This window comes from Triticum aestivum, chromosome 6B, assembly GCF_018294505.1.
Source record: "Triticum aestivum cultivar Chinese Spring chromosome 6B, IWGSC CS RefSeq v2.1, whole genome shotgun sequence".
NCBI lineage: Eukaryota > Viridiplantae > Streptophyta > Magnoliopsida > Poales > Poaceae > Triticum > Triticum aestivum.
This window is the reverse complement of record NC_057810.1, coordinates 685,598,409-685,606,196: the sequence shown is the minus strand read 5'-3', so window position 1 is coordinate 685,606,196 and position 7,788 is coordinate 685,598,409.

The window sequence follows — 7,788 nt, the reverse complement described above, 5'->3', positions numbered from 1 at the left end:
TGAGTTGTGAAACGATTCCACATTTCCTAAGTGCGTACCAAATTCGTGACTTAATTATTCTCCTCCACAATCTGATCGTAAGAACTTTATCTTTCGGTCACGTTGATTCTCTACCTCATTCTAAAATTCCTTGAACTTTTCAAAGGTCTCACACTTGTGTTTCATCAAGTAGACATACCCATATCTACTTAAGTCATCAGTGAGAGTGAGAACATAATGATATCCTCCACGAGCCTCGACGCTCATTGGACTGCACACATCAGTATGTATGATTTCCAATAAGTTGGTTGCTCGCTCCATTGTTCCGGAGAAAGGAGTCTTGGTCATTTTGCCCATGAGGCATGGTTCGCATGTGTCAAATGATTCATAATCGAGAGACTCTAAAAGCCCATCAGCATGGAGCTTCTTCATACGCTTGACACCAATGTGACCAAGGCGGCAGTGCCACAAGTACGTGGGACTATCGTTATCAACCTTACATCTTTTGGTATTCACATTATGAATATGTGTATCATTACGTTCGAGATTCACTAAGAATAAACCATTGACTAGCGGGGCATGACCATAAAACATATCTCTCATATAAATAGAACAACCATTATTCTCGATTTTAAATGAGTAGCCATCTCGCATTAAATGAGATCTAGATACAATGTTCATGCTCAAAGCTGGCACTAAATAACAATTATTGAGGTTTAAAACTAATCCCGTGGGTAAATGTAGAGGTAGCGTGCCGACGGCAATCACATCAACCTAGGAACCATTCTCGACGCACATCGTCACCTCGTCCTTCGCCAGTCTCCGCTTATTCCGCAGCTCCTACTTTGAGTTACAAATATGAGCAACGGCACCGGTATCAAATACCCAGGAGCTACTACGAGCACTCGTAAGGTACACAGCAATTACATGTATATCACATATACCTTTAGTGTTGCCGGCCTTCTTGTCCGCTAAGTATTTGGGGTAGTTCCGCTTCCAGTGACCCTTCCCTTTGCAATAAAAGCACTCAGTCTCAGGCTTGGGTCCATTCTTTGGCTTCTTCCCGGCAACTGGCTTACCGGGCGCGGCAACATCCTTGCCGTCCTTCTTGAAGTTCTTCTTACCCTTGCCTTTCTTGAACTTGGTGGTTTTATTGACCATCAACACTTGATGTTCCTTTTTGATTTCTACCTCTGCTGACTTTAGCATTGAAAATATTTCAGGAATAGTTTTCACCATCCCCTGCATATTGTAGTTCATCACAAAGCTCTTGTAGCTCGGTGGGAGTGACTGAAGGATTCTGTCAATGACCGCCTCGTCCGGGAGGTTAATGTCCAGCTGGGACAGGCGGTAGTGCAACCTAGACATTTTGAGTATATGCTCACTGACAGAACTGTTTTCCTCCATCTTACAACTATAGAACTTGCCGGAGACTTCATATCTCTCGACCCGGGCGTGAGCTTGGAAAACCATTTTTAGCTCCTCGAACATATCATATGCTCCGTGTTGCTCAAAACGCTTTTGGAGCCCCGGTTCTAAGCTGTAAAGCATGCCGCACTGAACGAGGGAGTAATCATCAGCACGTGACTGCCAAGCATTCATAACGTCTTGGTTCTCTGGGATGGGTGCTTCACCTAGCGGTCCTTCTAGGACATATGCTTTCTTGGCAGCTATGAGGATGATCCTCAGGTTCCGGACCCAGTCCGTATAGTTGCTGCCATCATCTTTCAGCTTGGTTTTCTCTAATAACGCGTTGAAGTTCATGTTGACATGAGCGTTGGCCATTTGATCTACAAGACATTTTTGCAAAGATTTTAGACTAAGTTCATGATAATTAAGTTCATCTAATCAAATTATTTAATGAACTCCCACTCAGATTAGACATCCCTCTAGTCATCTAAGTGTTACATGATCCGAATCAACTAGGCCGTGTCCAATCATCACGTGAGACGGACTAGTCATCATCGGTGAACATCTCCATGTTGATCGTATCTTTCATACGACTCATGTTCGACCTTTCGGTCTCTTGTGTTCCGAGGCCATGTCTGTACATGCTAGGCTCGTCAAGTTAACCTAAGTGTTTTTCATGTGTAAATTTGTCTTACATCCGTTGTATGTGAACGTTAGAATCTATCACACCCGATCATCACGTGGTGCTTCGAAACAACGAACTGTCGCAACGGCGCACTGTTAGGGGGAACACTTTCTTGAAATTATTATGAGGGATCATCTTATTTACTACCGTCGTTCTAAGTAAACAAGATGCAAAAACATGATAAACATCACATGCAATCAAATAATAGTGACATGATATGGCCAATATCATATAGCTCCTTTGATCTCCATCTTCGGGGCTCCATGATCATCTTCGTCACCGACATGACACCATGATCTCCATCATCACGATCTCCATCATTGTGCCTCCATGAAGTTGCTCGCCAACTATTACTTCTACTACTATAGCTAACGGTTTAGCAATAAAGTAAAGTAATTACATGGCGTTAAATCATTGACACGCAGGTCATACAATAATTAAGACAACTCCTATGGCTCCTGCCGGTTGTCATACTCATCGACATGCAAGTCGTGATTCCTATTACAAGAACATAATCTCATACATCACAATATATCATTCATCATTCATCCCAACTTTTGGCCATATCACATCACAAAGCAATTGCTGCAAAACCAAGTTAGACGTCCTCTAATTGTTGTTGCATCTTTTACGTGGTTGTAATAGGGTTCTAGCAAGAACGTTTTCTTACCTACGAAAAAGCCACAACGTGATTTATCAACTTCTATTTACCCTTCATAAGGACCCTTTTCATCGGATCCGCTCCAACTAAAGTGGGAGAGACAGACACCCGCTGCAACCTTATGCATCTAGTGCATGTCAGTCGGTGGAACCTGTCTCACGTAAGCGTACGTGTAAGGTCGGTCCGGGCCGCTTCATCCCACAATACCACTGAAGAAAAATAAGACTAGTAGTGGCAAGAAAGTTGACAACATCTACGCCCACAACAAATTTGTGTTCTACTCGCGCAAAGAGAACTACGCATAGACCTAGCTCATGATGCCACTGTTGGGGAACGTTGCAGAAAACAAAAAATTTCCTACGGTTTCACCAAGATAAATCTATGAGTTCATCTAGCAACGGGAGAGAGGAGTGCATCTACATACCCTTGTAGATCGAGCGGAAGCGTTCAAGAGAACGGGGTTGAGGGAGTCGTACTCGTCGTGATCCAAATCACTGGAGATCCTAGCGCCGAATGGACGGCACCCCCGCGTTTAACACACGTACGGTCAGCGTGATGTATCCTCCTTCTTGATCCAGCAAGGGGGAAGGAGAGGTTGATGAAGATCCAGCAGCACGACGGCGTGGTGGTGGATGCAGCAGGGATCCCGGCAGGGCTTCGCCAAGCGCCTGCGGGAGGGAGAGGTGTAGCAAGGGGGAAGGGAGGCGCCAAGTGCAAGGCTGCTGCTGCCCTCCCTCCCCCTCTCTATATATAGGGTCCCAAGGGGGGCGCCGGCCCTAGGAGAGGGGATCTCCTAAGGGGCGGCGGCCAAGGGGGGTGCCTTGCCCCCCAAGGCAAGTGGAGGCGCCCCCTCCCCTAGGGTTCCCAACCCTAAGCGCAGGGGGGCCCCAAGGGGGGGCGCACCAGCCCACCAGGGGCTGGTTCCCCTCCCACTTCAGCCCATGGGGCCCTCCGGGATGGGTGGCCCCACCCGGTGGACCCCCGGGACCCTTCTGGTGGTCCCGGTACAATACCGGTGACCCCCGAAACATTGTCGATGGCCGAAACTCGACTTCCCATATATAATTCTTTACCGACGGACCATTCCGGAACACCTCGTGACGTCCGGGGTCTCATCCGGGACTCCGAACAACTTTCGGTGTACTGCATACTCATATCTCTACAACCCTAGCGTCACCGAACCTTAAGTGTGTAGACCCTACGGTTTCGGGAGACACGTAGACATGACCAAGACGACTCTCCGGTCAATAACCAACAGCGGGATCTAGATACCTATGTTGGCTCCCACATGCTCCTCGATGATCTCATCGGATGAACCATGATGTCGAGGATTCAAGCAACCCCGTATACAATTCCCTTTGTCAATCGGTATGTTACTTGCCCGAGATTCGATCGTCGGTATCCCAATACCTCGTTCAATCTCGTTACCAGCAAGTCACTTTACTCATACCGTAATGCATGATCCCGTGACCAGACACTTGGTCACTTTGAGCTCATTATGATAATGCATTACCGAGTGGGCCCAGAGATACCTCTCCATCATACGGAGTGGCAAATCCCAGTCTCGATCCGTGTCAACCCAACAGACACTTTTGGAGATACCCGTAGGATACCATTATAGTCACCCAGTTACGTTGTGACATTTGGTACACCCAAAGCACTCCTACGGTATCCGGGAGTTACACGATCTCATGGTCTAAGGAAAAGATACTTGACATTGGAAAAGCTCTAGCAAACGAACTACACGATCTTGTGCTATGCTTAGGATTGGGTCTTGTCCATCACATCATTCTCCTAATGATGTGATCCCGTTATCAATGACATCCAATGTCCATAGTCAGGAAACCATGACTATCTGTTGATCAACAGGCTAGTCAACTAGAGGCTCACTAGGGACATATTATGGTCTATGTATTCACACGTGTATTACGATTTTCGGATAATACAATTATAGCATGAATAAAAGACAATTATCATGAACAAGGAAATATAAGAATAATCCTTTTATTATTGCCTCTAGGGCATATTTCCAACATTGAGGCACTTCAAGAACTCTAGCATGCTTTCCTCTACACCTGCTTGATAAAATGGAAGCTTCCATATGTCCTCATTAATGGTATTTGGGTCAATGAACCCAATGCCATAGTGTCCAGATTTTTTCATTTCATACATCTTCATCCTGCATATAATACCACATAAAAGAATATAGTGAGGATAATTACATGTAATGATTGATCAAAATTATCACTACATAACTAGCTTGAGACTTAAATTACAGAAAGAAATCACATACAAACAATAGCAACTGACGATAGACTTGTAGAGTGCGTCTTGATTGTATAACTGAAATAGTTCTGGATACTCAACGGCCAGAGCTTTCTCATGGTAATAATGCTCATGCTTGACATTCACCATGAGGGAATATCGATTGGAAATCTTGGTAATGTTCATGTACCATTGATGCAATTCATACATTCTCATTGGGAGGTCCTTGACCTTGTCTGGATGGACCAAAGGTTGGCCCCGAACATATTTCCATTTTATTTCCGATTCTCTAAGCGGAGACATGGGCTCGATTTCAAGGAGTTGTCCAACAGAGATCTTGAGCATTTCAGCCTGCATTATATGCTCCTCCGTTATTACCACATTGCCCTGCTGGGGAACGCTAACGGTTTGCCCACAATAATATTTGGCGCGCGTACTCCTCTCATGAGCTGTTGGCACAACAAGCGGGGGGATCGCTTGCGCCGCCTGTTCTCCCAGCTGGGGAACGGTTTTCCCGCATTTTTTGCCAGCTGCTTGTTGGCTCAAGCTCGAGCTCGCTTCCTTCTGTAGCCGTGCTCGATGTAGCTTCCTGATTCAACGCTCATAGTCTGAGTCAATAGGCTTGGGAGCTGGTGCTCTAGCCATACGAATGAAGTGGTCAATTGTTTTCTCAGGCACGTTCTCCTTTGGCGGCGGTGCCGGTTTCGGTCCAAAATGGGCGTCCACTTGGGCCTGCACTATGGCTGCGTTTTGCTCCTCGGTCATGTCATAAGGCCTCTGAGGAAGAGGAGCGAGGCTTGGACCATATTTATATTGCTTGTCTCCGCCTGTACTTCCTGTACTACCTCGACTCGTACCGCTATGCACCATAGCTGCGGCGTGTCTCTTCTGCGATTGCTGAGATGGCGGAGACGGCTGACGTGGCTAACGATGTGCCGGACTTGAAGCAGGAGGAGTGGCCTGACGCTGTGCCCGATATGAAGGAGGAGGAGTCTGCTCAAGCGTTCGGGGACTTGGAGGAGGTGGCGGACTTCGAGGAGGAGTCGGCTCACGCGTTTGTGGACTTGGAGGAGCGGGAGTCTGCTAACTCGGTGGCGGACTTCAAGGAGGAGTCATCAGACGACACGGTGTCGGTGGACTTGGAAAGATGATGCAATCCTTTCTCCATAGGATGATACGATGTACGGCCTCTCCCAGTGTGCGCTCGCCTTCACCTCCAGCAATGTCAAGTACTAGCATCGAATATGGCTCCACCACTTCATCAACCATGACACGAGCATAGCCCTCTGGAATCGGGATGCAATGGAAGGTTGCTTCAGGGGTAATTGTGAAAGCAACGCTGTCCGCCACCTTCATGGATATGTTCTTCATTTTGGAGTGTAGCTCATAGTTAGTGTTCTCTATGATGTCATCCACAGAGTGGTATGTATCCAGCAGTGTGTCGCCCGGGGCAGAACCAATGCTGCTTCTCGGCATGGATGGGACGGTGCTATCCAATGATGGACGATCATCTGCTTGCTGCTACCACTGCTGAGACCCCCTTTCCTAGCTAAGTGAGTCGATCTTCTGATGTTGCTGCTGCTGGAATTTGAGTGCCAAGTCCGCATGCCTTGCTTCTAGGCCTTGAAGGCGTTCTGCGTCCTGCTTCCTCTGCTCCTCCACCAGCTTCCTCTTCTTCTCCTCCTCCATCTTCTTTCTTGCACGGGACCTGTAGTCATCGTTCCAGTCCGAAAAGCCCTCATACCAGGGAATAACGCTCATGCCTCGTGTTCTTCCCGGGTGTTCAGGATTTCCCAGGGCGCGCATACGCTCGTCATTCTCTCTGTTTGGCGTGAACACCCCCGCTCGAGCTTCTTCTATTGCGTCATGTATCTTTTGTTCGGCTCCTTTTAGACTTGCCTTCTTCGAAACCAGGCCTGTCTTCGGGTCCAACGCCCCCCCATGCACATAGAACCAAGTTCTGCACCTGGGGGGCCAGCTCCTAGTAATCGGAGTGACCCCTGCACCCTCCATCTCTTGCTCAGACTTATCCCACTTAGGCATTCCCACCGCGTAGCCACCTGGACCTAGCCTATGGAACTGCGTCTTTTTTGCGGCTTTGGCCTTGTTTTTTATCGACCGTTCCTTAGATATTTCTGAATCCTTGCATTTCACGAAATCGTCCCAGTGTTCTCTTTGCTTCTCCAGTGTTCCCGTGAATTCTGGAGTCTTCCTTTTTGCAGCAAGGTAGTTGGCCCATACAGTCTTCTTAAGAGCAGCGCTCTTCACTTTGTCCACATCTGCTTTAGTGAAATAATCTGGTAGGGTGAAATGTTCCATCAGAGAATCCCAAAGGTCTTGTTTGGCTCTGTCGTCGACCCAAGTAACACATGGACGTTTAGTCTTTGGCTCTTTCCATTCTTGAATGGAGATTGGGAGTTTGTCCTTCACAAGACTCCGCACTGACGAGTCCACTTGTTTGCAATGTTCTTAGGCGTCAAGGGTTCGCCACTAGGTTTGACGAATTCGATGTTGTACTTTACACCGTCCTTCAACAATCTGCTCGGGCCTTGCTTTGTCCTGCTGTCTGTAGAAGCAGATTTGCTCGATCCAGAGGGTTGAAAGAAGAAGATCGATTCATTCATATATCTTAAAATAAAAAAAACATGTGATGATCACCAGATGCCTGCTTATATAAATATACCTCGCCGGTAGTCTTTGTTATTTGAAGATCAGCATTCTTTGTGTCATCATAAACATTGTTTGTGTCATCATAATCAGAATCATAGTTCATGACTTCATCAGCTTG